Source organism: Lepisma saccharinum, chromosome 13, assembly GCF_977018435.1.
Source record: "Lepisma saccharinum chromosome 13, izLepSacc3.1, whole genome shotgun sequence".
NCBI classification, from domain to species: domain Eukaryota; kingdom Metazoa; phylum Arthropoda; class Insecta; order Zygentoma; family Lepismatidae; genus Lepisma; species Lepisma saccharinum.
In genome coordinates, this window is record NC_139241.1 from 30,521,468 (window position 1) to 30,538,244 (window position 16,777).

The window sequence follows — 16,777 nt, forward strand, 5'->3', positions numbered from 1 at the left end:
GACGCTACTTTCTGTTCTCATGGCATACATCTTCGAACGCAAACCCGCGAACTCGACAATAATATCACCGTTACATTCATCTTTCAGTTTACCTAGGACTTTTTTGTTACGAGATGGAATTCCAAATCTGTTGGGTTGAGGATACGCAGAAGTATCGAAATACTCAAGCATGGAAGGATTTTTTATGTCTTCGTATAGGTTAGGTGTTTGTATGCTGTAAATGAAGCTGTTGGTGTCCGTGTACAAAAGTGATATTTTATCATTGTAGAAGGGTTTCATCACGTCGTAATGAAATTCGAACATGTAAAGTTTGGACAAGTCGAGAACCGTTGCGCCAACGTAAATTGGTTTTCTGAATTTCATCAATTTTATATCTAGATTGAAAAGTGCTAAATTCTCGTTGTAAATTTTTCTCGACTTGAATCTAGGATCGGCTATCCACTTCCGACATTTATTCTTATCGGAAATTAATTTCACGTCTACGTGCTTTCTAACATTCTCCATGGTCTTTCCGTACACCGCATTGTTCATTAATTTAAAGAAGTCCTTGTCTAAATCGGAAGTGGCAGCTGTTCTATGTTGTGTGTTAGTTTCTATGTAAGGTCTTAACCACGTGGAATGTTTAAACTTCAGTATTCTTCTTACATTTACTATCTGAACACCCTTCCCAATCAAAAACCGGAGATTCTTGTAGTGGACGACGTATCTCTGTTTAGGGTCCAATGTTAACAAAAGCTTGTCTTGAACCGAGTCGGGTGGACATTTGATTTCGGGAGTCGGAGGCAAATCCGAAAACGTGTCGTGCAGGTGGTCGGAGAATTGGAGATCTACCTCTGCGAAGAAACCACACTCGCTGTCGTCGAAATGAATAATGTCTATCGAAGTGGGATCTAACCATTCGAATCCCCCGTAAGGACGTTTCTGAACCATGGCATGTCCGTAGAGATTATTAACGTCGGCGTAGAAGATGTAATTCGATGCTCGATTTGAATCGTAATCTTCTTTCATGTGTACGTTATTAGCTTTTGCATGTCTCTGTACGCATTGCACCATTCCACCTCGTATCCCTCTTTCGATGAAAAGCAACATGTCAACGTCCGATATCAGTTCCAGCTTGATCTTTGTCTGGAATAACATTGCCGACCACGCTAATCCCGGTAGACTGTAGAAATACGCTGGATCTAATTTATAAATATTCGTTGCCGTTTTCCTGAAAGCTTGAAAAACATCCGCGAGTATCGTCACGTCTAATTTTAAGTATGCGTCGTGGTAGTCTCCGAGTGTCCTACATTCTAATTTCTCCCACATGAGTTGCGCGTGTTGGTATTCTTCGTCCGTGATTCCTTTCTCTCTGAGTCTGCTGTAAAATTCTCTTGGAAGTGGGAGAGCTTCGTCGTTAAATTTAGAATTATCACTAACATATTCGTAAGGATAAATCCCTTTACGTCTAACGAGTTCTACGTCTACGTTGGGAAAACTAGCTCTAGTTATTTTAAATTGATCGTCGGTGAGTTTGTTCGCTAAAGCATCCAGACTTGCAGAGAGAAATCTATACGAATCCAGGAAGCGCATCTCGATTGTATTTTTCGTTCCCGGAATCGACACTTGCTTGCTGAGACTAATGTAGCGTTCTTCATTCTCGGCCAAGACACCTATACGTTTCGGATCGTAGCCAAGATGTCTCACCAGGTGGTGAAAATCATATCCGCTTCCGTTGTGAAAGAATATGGGGATGAATTTAGGTTTCTGGATTTTTAGATTGCACGTGTTGCAAATTCCACCTATGTAGTTTCCGCTGAAATGATCGTGGTGGAATATTTTTTTGTTCTCATCAGTGAAACTTTGATCACATACCGGACACACCTCAGTGGAATTGTAATTTTGAAGTTCATTTTCAGTTAAAGGTGTCATCGGTTTTGATGTAAGCAGTACGCTACCAATTACCTCAACCTCCTCCACCATTTTTTCCAGGAAGTGTTCGATTACATTTGGCCCGCGGTATATATATGCTTCATTTATTTTATCACGTCGCACAACAACATAGCCGAAACTATTAGGTTGATGAAGCTGGTGCGGCGTTGTGGAGGAAATTTCAGGATCCGGTTCGCAGTACGAGAGTGGTTTGAGGAACGCCTCGAAATCAGCAACGATAATTGCGGGATGTTCTAACAATGCCTTGTGCATTTTGAATTCTTCGACTTCGTTCGTTTCGGGCATCAACATTCTAGCCGGTCTGTTGTCACCGCAATAAATTTTATGTTCGGCAAGTTTATCGATAGCAATTTGACGACTATGAAGATTTTGATGATCACGTCGGTCACGATCGTCGAACGTGGTTAGGCATCTCGGGCAAACTTCGATGCAATGTTCATGCTTGGTTGTTTGACTTTTGACCAAACGTGATAGTGAACGAATTAGCGTGTAGTGATGAACATCCTCGTTTGAAATTAGAAGAAGATTAATCACACGAGCATCGTCATCGTCGATATCGCTTATCCTGACGGGATGCACGAGATATTTATCTGACGTGAAGGAATATACATTAATAGCGATGCGTTTTCCGGCACGATTTTCGAACTTTGTTATATCCGACAATGTCACCGGGTATTCAATGCCAGACATTACACTTTCAAACTCGGACTCGTATTGCTTGTAATGAGAAACCTGTTCTGGATTATTTGACCAATGAACAGGATGCAGTGCAGCCAATATACACCAGAGAAAACACTTGTTATCGCTGTTCTGTATATTTAACACAGCCCTCTTGTGTTGAATGTTCGGTGGAAGAGGAACGTAGCTGGAAGCGCGAAGAGGTGAGAATCGGTTCACGTAAACGGTTAACGTGTGAGGACTTCCACACAGAGACCATCCCGACCCTTTAGCCTCGAAATCGTCGTGTTTCTTAACCAGCTCGTTGGAAACTTTATAATAGAAGTTGTCTAAATTTTCGACGTCAGCAAAATAAAGAGTCTGGTTTTTTGTACGATGATAAAAAATACTCGTTGTGCCATCAACTTTCTCGTATTCAGAAAACAGAACAACGTATACTTTTATAGAGTTGTTTTCAAGTTTATCTTTTAAAATATTTAGTACAGATGTTTTCGTTTCATCCAAGAAACTAAGGATGTCACGGCCTGGTTCTGACTTAATTGAAAAATCCTGGAGTTGGTCGTTGAATGCAGATCTAATTGGTTTGCGTTCATTAGATAATTTAATTTGCTTGGAAGTGGAAGCTTCCGTATCTGCATTATCGATTTTCCTCTTCGATGCTTGTCCGGTCGATGGTTTGCAAATTTTGAGGTGTTTACATAAATTTGTAATGCTGATCATCTTTCCGCATCGAGCACAAGACTTAGAAGGTAACGAACGATTAATTCTCGAACCTGTTTCGCTACATCTTGCCCTGTGCTTGCTAATATTAGTTTTAGATATTAATTTTTGCAAGTAACACATTCGATCAAACTGGTGGATTCCATTATGCTTTCTCAGATCACACAAACCAAAAAAAATAATTTCCAGGTATGTTATTTTATATGGAATTTCTCGGGGTGATTACAAAACTCAAAAAAATTCAATCTATACTGTGAATACAATTTTCAAGTATGTTATTTTATATAGAATTTCTTGGGGCGATTACAAAACACAAAAAAAAAAAAAATTCAATCTATACTGTGAATAGAATTTCAGGTATGTTATTTTATATAGAATTTCTCGGGGGAATACAAAGATCAGATCGTCACGAACATCGTGTGGCCCACGGCGAAGGCTTACTTGGAGTTCGTGGAAAGGCACGCGACTCAATTCGATCTGGGGAGGAAGCTCGATCTGTCCGCCCCGTTGGCTAGTTTCAAGAGCGATTGCATCAACGCTCTAGCTTGACGTCACGTTTTCGAGAAGGTTTTCGGAAAGGATCCGGCCAGGTACCTGCGAACGATTTTTCCGAATACCGTCTGCGACAGCCACGTTCTGAACGAATTTACGTGGACGACCCAGCATCGTTTCCACACGCATTACTTTCTCGGCTGGGGTCTGATCTATCCATTCTGCTGCATCATACCGACGTTCTTCATCATACACTGCAACATCAATTACCTGGTGTTGCATTATACGGTTCTGGAAAACAAGTTGAACGTCCTGAAAGATTTGTACCAGGACGTGACCGAAACTGACGCGTTCAAAACTCAATTTCTACGCCTCCTGAGGACAGAAAAAAGAATACCGACCCAGTACAAAACCTTCGAACGTACGATCCTGCCGGATAATTTTCGTTTCCACCAGATTGTTGAGGGTTGTGGCAGCAGCAGCGATCAACAGCACAACGTGTGGTCTTGGGCCGCGTACATCGATTCTCTCAACCTGGACGCAACCAAAGAACGCTACTTCCCCAAAAAGGATTCCGCATTCGTTCGGGAGCGCATCGAGCGCGTGAACTGGGTAAAGATCCCCTCGCCGTGGGTCGACGTCGTGCGAACGCTCTTTTCTTATTTTCACATGAAAGATGATCGCAATTTCGGAGCCAGGCGATTATTTGGAATCGAGGCAAACAGCAACAATACCGTTAAAGCGGTCGTTTCGCCGAAGTTAGGATTCAGCTTGATCCTCGACCAGATAGACCAGCAGGAGAACGAAGCGTGCTGCTTACTCCATTTCATCCCGGGCAACAACATTCGCATCGAATTCTCCTGCTGCGACGTACCGGACTCGTGCTGCGAATTTTGCCATACAATGTGTTTCCTGCAAACGCTGTCCAACACAACCCCCCGACGCTCATTTCTTCGGATTTGAAAGTTATACTCGTAGGCACAGAATCTTCCTCGCTGCAACCCACCACGAACAATTACAGAGTATGCCAAAAATGCCGCGCCTGGTTTAGATCGTCGTCCGACGTCGATGCTGCAAATTTGCAATTAATTCACCACCCTAGTGGATTAGTTTTGGATTTGCGCCAGCCCGACAGAATTGTTTTGAATCCGTTTTTGATCGAAGCCTTAGTATCTGCGAATTAAAAACGATACCATTATAATGACGAGCATCGCCAGCACGACGGACACATCATCGGCCACAACAAGCCCCTCGCACACCACTTCGAGTACGAAGACTCTCGCAACTAACCTCGGTGGTGGTGCGAAAAATAAATTTCCACACTGGTCCGAGCACACCCTTCCGCGCATACGAAGGCATTTCGGCAAGCGCGTGTACGATTTGGACTTCACCTCGACGGTACTGCAAAACGACGACGATCCAGCCGATAAGGCACCTCCGATCAAATTAACGTTGCATACCACTATCGGGATTCAATGTAAGTTAGTTCGATGCGCAAATAAAAAAAAATAATAACTCGTGAAACTCTACAGAGGCATGGCTTCGATAGCCATGACCATTTAGAACTTGGTGTTGGGCACCACGCTCCCCTCTCTGTGGCGGGATATTATTTTTTATTCTTTTTTTGAGGGTCTTAACAAAAATAATTTTGATTATCGCACACACACACACACCGCAGAAGATCACACATGAGTTTAAAAAAAAAAAAACATCGTAGCAGATTACGCTGAGAGCACAAGGTCGTAGTAGATTACACTGAGGGACCTTACAGTAAGAGGAGACAGCAGACTTATAGGAAAATGTCGTAAGTCATTTCAAAAGTGTAGGTCAAAGGACGAGGTAGCATAAGAGCAGGAGGAGCTTAAAAAAGTGATGCCAGAGCTTTTTTTTTTCTGTCCACTTTTCTCTCATTGTAGATTAGATTAACCCGTAAAACATCGTAAAATAATAAAAAAAGTAGATCAAAAGGATGGTTCCAGAACGTACCATACCAACCTTCGTCAGGCACGGAACGTGGAGAGAAAGTGAGTTTTTTGAGGTTTTGATGAAATTTTCGTAGGTTTGCAACACTGTGGCTCACTTCAGTGAATTGAAGTGAGTTTTTGATGTTTTGGTGCTGTTTTCTTCGCTGCGAAACATCGTCAGCGCAATAAATGAGGCGCGGAACGTGGAGAGAAAGTGAGTTTTTGAGGTTTTTTTGATCCTCACTTAATGTTGGTGAACCCGGACACTACCACTACTAGCACTTAGAGGCTCTCGTGTAGTTTAGCACAAAAAAAGGATAGGTTAAGTTATATCACGTAAGATCGTGGCATTCGTACCAAGTACGAGTGGGAAAAAAAGGGAAAAAATGGGAAATTTTACAAAAACATCGCTAAACGCTAAAACGTCGACAAAAAATTGTCAAAATATGTCAAAAAGTGGTATTCAATTGATAAAAAAAGAGGCTACAAATGCATACCTACCAAATGTGAGTGGGAAAAAAGGGAAATTTTACTAAAACATCACTAAACGCTAAAACATCGACAAAAAATTGTCAAAATATGTCAAAAAGTGATATTCGATTGGTAAAAAAGAGGCTACAAATGCATACCTACTAAGTGTTATTTTGAAACAATACACTTACACTACTACCCTAGGGAACAATGTAATATATTTTCAATTTTTTATACAAAATTTCAGTTGAAAAATCAAAAAAATAGACGTGGTGGGTGTGGGAAATTGGTGGACGCATTTCGCATTGAGTGAAATTGCTCTGATCCAGTAATGCATTTGAGAAAAGACAAGTTTCGTCTTATTACGCATTTGAGCGAAATTGGTAGACCAGTATCAAGATGGTTGGCCTTAAAATTACCTTTTGTAATAAACTTGGTTGAAGAGCGGAGGAGATATTATGGGTCATATCCCATTATAAAAGTTCCAATTCGTGACATTACCTCGAACAATCTATTCGACTTTCAAGGCATCGTTTCTTTGCAACCGCACGCCCACATATGCATGACCAATATGTCAGGCGACGCGTGACTGGCACATTGTGTCAACTCTCAAGATGCCTCTCCCGGTAGCCCGCAGCAGCGCGACAATAGGGGGATCCATTCAGGGTGACCGAAAGGGTACTTCTCGCCCTCCATCCCCTCGCGGGAAGACAAAGTAAATACACAAGGAGGGTTACGTACGAAGAGCGACAGTGGCAAGTACTTCGTTGACTTGCATGAGGCTTTTTTTCCGAAGCTGAATTCCAAATGGAAGGGGAAGTCGGTCGGAAAAATCCGTTCGTTGACGAACACTGAAATGTTCTTCACAGTCTCCGGTGTTTGATGGAACTCTAGGGGATCCGGCTGATCGATACGGCCAATGTAAGAGAAAGAATCTTCTGCGGACAGAATGCATCACCTTTAACTGTTTAGAGAGGGAATCTCACTTCTCTAAATGTTAGTGAAACTGGCTCATGATTAACTTCCAATGTTGATAGTACCTTATCCATCATCTATTGCTTCAATTAATCTACCGTTTCGATATAACACATCTCCTCTAGTCTCCTTTCTCCCGGTTGTGGGAAACGTACCCACGATGGACCTGCTACTACACTTTCGGGTACCAGTTAGATAAGCCGGAGACACATTTAACTCGTTCATTTTGAAAAAAAATTAATTTCTTCTTACCTCATATGCATAACGGAACATTTTTCAACTTCGGATCACTTTTTTTCCCATGAAAAAAGCGTTATTTTTAACATTATAATTATTTATTGGTCGTTGCTAATTCGGCGGGCAAATCTTGACTCACGTTGTCTATCGTCAGCTGATGTACAGTGTTTCCAACTTTATGACCCGATAAATGCCGCACAAACTACTCACAAAAGATGTTTAAGCGAAAATTGATTCACAAACCTTTCACGGAAGGTTAGGTTAGGTTAAGTTAGGTTAGGCAAACATAGAAAATTGAATTGAAAAAAAAAACGCTCACACGTCATCTTGTCAAACTACCGCGTGGTTGTTACACTAACACTTATTAACCGAAAAATGATTGTTATTAATCCACAAACCATTCACGGAAGGTTAGGTTAGGCAAACATAAAAAATTAAATTGGAAAATAAAATCCCGCTCACACGTCATCTTGTAAAAATACCGCGTGGTTGCTACACTGGCAGGGGGTTACGTAATCGAACGCACGGAACATTTGATTCACGTAGCCGACGGTAATGGTGACACGAGCTATCGTGCAACGTAGATGCATGAATGACGAAAAATACTTTACTTACAGGCCAATAAATTGCACGATTCGAAAATACAATTTCCGCAGCTTCAGAAAGTCCACAAGAACTCAATTCTGTAAGTACTTTCTCGTCTTTTCTCCTGTATATTTCAAGAAATGTGTCTCCGGCTTATCTAATCGTTACCCACTTTTGTATAGGTTTCCTAACTTTAGGATAAAAAGAAATAACAAAATAAAATATAATGATTTCGCAAAATTTTGCAGCAACACACAATCGTGGATATATTGGAGTTACTCATTGGTAGCACTGCTTCTTGTGTATAACGGAAATAGTTTTCAATAAATATCCTGAATAAGACTTGTGGCTTGAGACAATTTTTGACAATTTAAATTAATGTAGGTCAGGTAAGATAAGTTGTTCCGTAAAAAAAAGATGCCTTTTTTTGCGGCCCGCAAAGTCAGTTTGCAAAATACAATTTTATGTATTTTTATTAAAATACGTTCTATTTTTACTGAAGGAACAGTTTCAGAGTATGGACTTCCTTAAACAACTGGCGTTTATAACAGATATCACAGGTCATCTGAACAAACTGCAGTGAAGAAACCATCTGGTGTCAGATTTAATGGGAAACATAAATGGGTTTCGTAATAACCTGAAGATTTTCAACGTTACTTTAGAGAGGAATAATCTGGTCCATTTTCCAAGCTGTCGGCGGCTAGCAGATGATGAAGAAGCACTGGACATTTTTTAATTCAGTGCAAATATTAAATAAATAATGGATGAGTTTGACTCCAGATTAAATATTTTGAAGAACTTAAAGCAGCATCCAGCTATTTAGCAATCCTCTTGGCGTTAACATCGAAGAACAAGAAGCTTCTCTCCAACTTGAATTGTGTGATTTGCAAGGCGATGTGTTCCTTCAAACTAGCTAAGAAAAGGGGCCAGAGTTTTTCAAATACCTTTCAAACGAACGCTTTCCAAACCTTCGTAGTATTGGACAAAGAATAACATGGATGTTCGGCAGCACATACACGTGTGAAAGTGTTTTTTCTTCAATGAAGTTCATCAAGAACCGCTACAGAAGTAGACTGGCAGATTCTTCACTGCATCACATTCTGAGACTTTCAAATACAGAAATTGAAGTGGACATTCCAACTTTAATAAAAGAAGCAGATCGGCCTCAATTTTCACATTGAACACTTACTATGAAGGATTCTTATTTGTATGGTGTGTTTTTCATTTCTTTCAATTCATCCATAAGTATTGGGTTTTTGTGAAATAAATTGTAATTATACAATTTTGATTTGTGATTCCATTGTTTTTAATGCCTCATTTTAGAAATTTAGGTCATCCGAAAGATGGTACTACATTCTCAGTTCAGTACTTACAATTTTTGTAATTTTTAATCCCCCCCCCCCAAAAAAAATGCGGCCCGCCAATCAACTGCTGGATATAATTTTGGCCCTCGGACCTTTTGAAGTTGGAAACCACTGTTCTAAAACGACGCCGTACGCAGTGACAGAATTCGTTTTTGTCAATTCAAGCAGACAGAAAACCATTTCTACCTGGCTAGCGGCCATATTGATCGACTGACGTCAAGGGCGCTTATGTGATGCTGACGTCATGAAAACAAACGAAAAGTGGAGATCGTAAACTTGAAGACTTTCTCTGTAAAACGGTACTAAATGCTTCCTGATAAAACAAACAAATTTCAATTTATAAAGTGTTTAAACTGTCCATTTCTTTTAGGATAACCCTGTATATTCTGGTCTTCAGAAATATAAAGTGTGGCCTCTGAAAGAAAAGCCAGACTAGTGAGTCTGTATCAGAAGGAGTATTTTATATTCTTTACTCCGTTGGGTGTCTGACTCCCACGCAGTAGACCCGCATTCTATTCTCACGGTGAATAATCTGAGGTGGAACAACATCTATGCATTATGGAAAGCCAATTAAAAATGTAGGCGAAGTTAGAAGTAATATAGAAAAGAGTAAGTTAAGTACCCCTAAAATTACTGATATTGATAGTGAAAATGGTAAACTTGCCATTACTTATTATAAATTACTTAAATCACTTGATAATAACTTATTCTTAATTGAATTTACTCCGGTTACAAGTAAAATGCATAAATTAATGCATCTTCTACCGTAAACGTGCAAAATTTAAAAGTAAAACTGAGATGGCCAAGGAAATATTCAATGTCTTGATTAGACACAACAAAAAGAAGCTTATCGATCCTATAGATTTTTGTCATTTTTCTTTCTGATTTCCACACCGGCAGAGAATCGCATCCACAGATATTACAAATTACTTATTCCTTTTTGCAATTCAAATTTCAATTGAAATTCGCTCCTGAAAGTTCTTGTAATGCGTGATTAGCTTGGAATTCAAGACACAGTCTCAGATGAAGAAAGAACAACTGTGCCGATTCAAATTCTCTTTTAGTACGATTTTTCATCTAACCTTCTTGTCTTATTATAGCTATGTCCTGTATTTTATAGACAAGTCTAGGGGCAATCAACAGACACTATGAATAATTCACCTTGTAACGTAATGTATGAAGTAGAGTATTTCAATTTCCAATAATTTAAAGTTATCAGATGTAACTTTAAAAATTCTATATTGTCGTTGAAAGTTGTGTAACAAATAAAATATAGCTGTAATACCTAAGTTTTGTATTTATATTGAATTTTATCGAACCTTAGTGCAGAATTGATTACACTTAGGAGGTTCATAAGATGAACAATCATATTCAGAAATGTTAACTTATTTGATCTATCTTATCAGGATAACAGAGAGTGAGGAATGATGTGTGTCGATAAATTCATCAAATGTTTGGCTAAATAAACTGTATAGTGCAGTGGTTAGCGTAAGGCACTAATAAGCATGGGGTAACAGGTTTGAATCCTGGAGATTAACCGAAGAGGTAAAAAGAGGACGAAAACGAACCAAACTATCCCCTGTCTCAGTTATCTCTGGAGCAAGGCCGCGCATAGCCGCAGAAAGGGCAGAGCAAAGCAGTACAAGCTGCTGCGAAGGCTGGTAACTGCAGTCGTTTTCCCACCCTCCACCCAATCCCATTCCCTCTCACATGTTCATTGGCGGAGCCGTCTCACGTCACTACTTGCGCAGAGATTTTTTTTCGTTCGCTTGCTCGAGAGATAACCGGGAGTACAGAAAAGCAGATGTGGTTAATGGATCGTGTTAAAAAGAGGGGGGAGGGGTTACACGGTGCACTCATTGACATACCTTTTATTTTTTGCATTGGTAAATAAATACTAGAACATACTATGAGACACATATATAACGTTTAAATAATTTGATACAAATGATTGCGATTCAACTTGCTACAAAATTTTAACTCCTGAAGGGACAGGGATTGCCATATCTCTCCCTTCAACGTTCATATCCTGTCACTGCTGCAACCAACAAGCGCGTTACGATTTGCGGGTTGCATACCCTGCAGGATCGTAGGTCATTTTGCTTAGTCCAATTGAATACAACGATGCTCCAACCCTATATTAAAGGCACAGAGCTTCGAAGAAAGGGGTCAAAAGTTGGAATCCTGTTTAAGGCACGCATTTGTCCCTTCATCCATATCATAGTTCATCAGTCATCGTTACGATTAACAAAAGTGGTAGAAAAGCAAAGTAAAATAACTAAAATCAAGGAATTTACATGTCTTAGGGTCGGATGAATATAGCATTTTACATAGACGCTTATGGAAGCGTTGCTTTTAAAGTACTCTACGAACATGTTAATTTAACCGCACACACATCGGTATCCCCGATGGCGCAGTGGTAGCGTCGTCGCCTTGTAATCAAGCGGTCCCGGGTTCGAGTCCCGGTGGAGGCACATAGGTTCTGATCCCTTTTTAAACTGTAGGTCCAGTCCCGATTAGCCTTACTGAGCATAAAGTGGACCTAAAACAACAACTCAATAAATCAATCAATCGAACAAAAATAGGTACAAAACAAGGTACTGATTAATGAAAACAAGTTAAAGAGGGAGTGTTTTCATCATACACAGCAGTTAAAACACATTTGTTGTATTTGAAGGTAGTATTTATACGAGTACAACGTATATCGAGATTAAGAATCGACTTAATGTGCTGTTCTCAACTGGCACGAGCAGGGAGGAGGGGGGAGGCATAACCGAGAATACATCAGAGGCTCTGGGCCTCCCCGAAGGCGTAGTGGTAGCGTCGTCGCATTCGGATCCCGGGTTCGATACCCGGTGGAGTCACATGACACAGTGGTTCAGATCCCATTTTAATATACTGTACGTCCAGTACAGAACAATTCAAGCATCAGAGGCTCTGTTCAATTTTCTATTGATTGAATTATGTTATTTTACGTCGCCTTTCTGCCAATTTTGGTTAATCGCGACGTTGCAATGAGATGGATGAAGGGACATACACAGGCACATATGATGACACCATGCAATTCATAGAGCGGGTTATATTGGCTGTAGGTCTGGGCACCAAAGCCTCGGTCGTCTGCAAAAGGCAGTCCAAGGAGTACTACGTGTAAGTAGGGTTGATATTTAGGTACATTACGAAAGGGACATCCATTCAATCTTCGAGAACATTTCGATTGAAGTACAACAAACGGGAACCTTGTGTGATATTGTACCCCGTACTCTTAATTTGCACATACTTTTTGAAATGTGAAACCTGACATGAGCAAGGGTGTTCTGTGTGGGTGTCCTTTCATGAGTTCCATCAACCGTTGGTTCTTTTTTGCCCTTCCATTCACCGTGACTAACAAGCCGAATGACTGGAGACAAAAGCACAGAACAAGCAAACAAGAGACGGTTTAGCGTTTAACCAATTAGTTGGAAACGGTGCGGCATTATCAAGGGGTCGGGAGTCATAATTCCGTGAAATCACCACGCAGTTTCAATGAGCTTAATCTCGGAATGAGACGAGATATTCTACGACGCTGCTCGTTTCTTAATTTCTTCTTGAAGGATCGCGTTACGTTAATTTCATTCGCGCCGAGTTGTATTATATTTACGTATGTAACAATGGGAAACACTGTTGACGGCCACCGTGGCTGAGTGCTCTGAGCATCACGCTAACAAGCCAGAGACCCCAGGTTTGAACCATGATCAGGCATGGATGTGTCATGATTCGGGAAAGGATTTTAAGGTGCAAATTATGGTCGGGAAAGGAAAAAAATGTTTCTGAAAATGTTTTCAAGAAGGTGCTGATAAAATGACTTTATTCCATACTGTCTTCATCATCATCATCATTCTTAATGGTGTAAGCAACGTCCCGTGGAACTTGGCTTTTCTTTTGAAGGGTGGTGCTACACTCAGAGAAATAAATGCATCATATCGATTGATGCACCAGAATGCATCGATTGTTGCACTAAAGTGTGTTTTGTAGCTTCTTCAAAGAATCAGATTCACATTTCATGCATTTTGGTGCATTTTTGTATGTCGCGAAAGAAACACCAAAGTGCACCATTTGATTCAAGTGAGGGTTGTTTCAGTCGAGATGCACTTTAATGCATCAGTTGATGTTCCTTGATGCACCTTCCTGCATCTTCTTGGATGATGCACTTAAACGTTTCGTCTGAGCTACATGAAGCATCAAAACGCATCAGCTGATGCATTAAAGTGCATCTTGACTGAAAGAAATCCTCACTTGAATCAAATGATGCACTTTGGTGTTTCCTTCACGATATACAAAAATGCACCACAATGCATCAAATGTGAATCTGATTCCTTGAAGAAGCTACAAAACACACTTTAGTGCATCAATCGATGCATTCTGGTACATCAATCTATATGACGCATTTAGTTCTCTGAGTGTAGGTAGGAGTGGAAAATTTTGTTGCTTTCGTTTTTGGGATATGCTTTTTCCTGCTGCAACTGCAACAGCTGAGTTTCTAGGGTAGGGAAGAGGTTTTTGCTCCTGTTTACTTGGCTGGAGCTTGAAGTTTTGAGGTGGTGTCCTCGAAAGGGTTTAATTTGCCTCCTTAGAGGCTGAGCGTACCGGCAGTTCGTTGGGGGTGGGGGTTGTCTCCCTCGGCTGGTATGAAGGAAGTGAAGGATTTGGTTCTTCCAAAGAAAGTACAAGGAAATTTCAAGAAAGGTATATGAATTTACAATGGGTCTTTGGTTCCTAATTTATTTTTGATTTTGCAATTCGGCGTATTTTGATGGGGGATTAATTAGCGCCCGCCTTCTGTATATAATGCGCGCGGACCGCATAGAGAACGGTGGTTCTGCCGAATAGGTTACGTTGAAGTTTGTGTTTTCTCTCGCGGGTTTTGCTACATTATCTTAAGAACTATTGGGTCTGGAATGATTATATTGTACTATTTTATAGCTCTCGTTCCGCTCTACAAAATGAGACTATAGGATTTTATATAGCTGCTCAAAAAGAGTGAATTTTTTTTCTGTCCAATATTTTTTAACAAAACGTGAAAAAAGAGTAGGAAAAATGTGCTGAAACAAAAAAGAGGGGGTAAAAAATGGATAAAAGAGGTAATATAACGAAAAGATGCAACAAAGTGTGTTCACTTTACTTAATACATATCTCAAACGATCCTTATGAAAGCACCTATATTTTTGGAAAGGGGCTGCCTGCACCTTAAAATCCGTTCCCCAGCCATGATACTTGTCCCATCAGGAATTTAATATATTTGCCTTGGCCTGACCGTCACGTTCACTTGGGTGTCCGGTGACTTTTGGCTACATAGTGTACATAACATGGGATTAATTCCTAAAGAAAGGTATGATGATAGTTCCAAACTCTGATTTAGCATAATTTCGTTCTTGGTATTCGCTGTTTCAATTCCGTCGTCTTCTACCTCTGCTTCTTATCTTAATTCTCTTATTTTCCTCTTCCTTTCAATCTCTGGATGACCGTCTTCATGACACAAGACATAGTCCACTAAACATCACGTAAACAACTGCCCACTACCAAAGACAAAAATGGCGGCGGCAGAACGATGATCCAGCATCGTTTTCTTTCTTTGCAGAACTTCATCTCCTTCTTCACAATCTTGTACCAGAGATTCATCTCTTCCATTCTGTTTTCGTTTGGTCGTCTCAACATTTAGCGCCCTAATGAAAATCTCTTTTGTATGTATGTATTTTAATGTTCTCTTCTACTTATTACTACCAGTAATATTGATAATAAATAATATGCAACAATCTACTCCCCCATTAAAACAATACATTTCCTTCCAAATATATGCATTTCCTTTTTGTATTTGAATCCAGAAATTGAAGTCACTATAAGCTCCCTGCCCCCCCCCCTCCCCCCAAAATCAGAAAACTGTTCGGATTGAATGGAAATATTGCCGGCCAAACCTTCTTCACTTTAATTCGTTTTGTTTCTCGAGGGCCTCTTCGATTCCGTAGTGGTAAACAAAGACCCCCCCGAGTTCGATACCCCCAACGGCATATAGTTGTTCGGGTCTCACTTTAAATTATACGTCCAGCGCCGATTTGCCTACCAGTGCATAAAGCGGACTTAAACTTCTAACTTAGTTTTCCGCAGTGTAATATTTCCAGAATTGAGAAAAAATGTGAACGAAACAGTCAAATGTACGCCCAGTTACGTTGTTCAGAAACAGGCAGGGAGAAAAATTAATGCAAAATAGATAAATTTCTGCGAAATTCTTAAAATGTACCGAAAACTAAAACATTTTATGGGGCACGTTGAATTTTAAAATTATATTTGTTAAATAGTTTATAAAAACTCTCTTAATAATAATATAGCTACATGGTGTATTAACGAAAACTAAAACTAAAGTGGACATTAGTGCCAAAGTCGTAAAATTCATGATTATCCTTTTCAAGATATAATTGTAGCATTAGAACCTTAGGCATGTGATATTCAACGACCTTCATATGATAACACATAACAAAGATTTTTCTTTATTTGCTTATAATTACAGACGGATTTGAATCTCAATGTGAATGCTTCTTCATCTATCTACCTCAGAAATAACAATATCACTGCAACGGAATCCGTTGACTTATATGTTCATAAGTCACTTTCACTCGACAAGCAGAAATTCCTGCGGCAGAAACATGACAATCTTCTCCAGCACCCTCTCTTGACCTTATAGAACTCCATCTCCTTCTCAAGGATTCTAAAATCCAACTTCAGCACTTCAATCAGATTCTTTTTCGTTTCCTTAATTGACAGGCAATGACTTTTTATGAACCGCACAGCATGTTCGTGGTCGAGTCGCTTGGGTTGTTCAAAGTAACATTTGAGTCTGTTTTCGGAAGCCATCTGTTCGTCCGAAAGCTTTCGTTTAAGGCTTCCGTCCAAATCCTCGATCTTTTTGTCAAATCTAGATCGTGCACTTGTAGAAAACAGCTTTTTCTGCAGTGAGGACTTCTGGGAGTCCACAAACTGACTAATTTCTTCCTCCGCACGCTTCCATTCACTGTTATAAACTATGGATATGGGACTCTCTTCGCTCTTTTCAGCTTCTTTGTCGCCGTTTGCCTTTCTCTTCTTCTGGTTTTCGGTATGGACAACTATCATTTGCCCTCTCTTCCCTGCGAAAGTTAAAATCTCAGGTGCCGGGGGAGTTCGCTCCTCTCGTGGTGGACTTCCCACGGAGCCCCGCCGACACTGAATGCAATAGTAACAAGGCATAAGCGGCTTCTCCTTTTTCTTCCCAACCATCTCGTAGAAACTTCTCTCTTCCAGAATCCGTCTGAACTTTCGTTCTATGTGGTTCATTAGATTCCTCCTGAACAG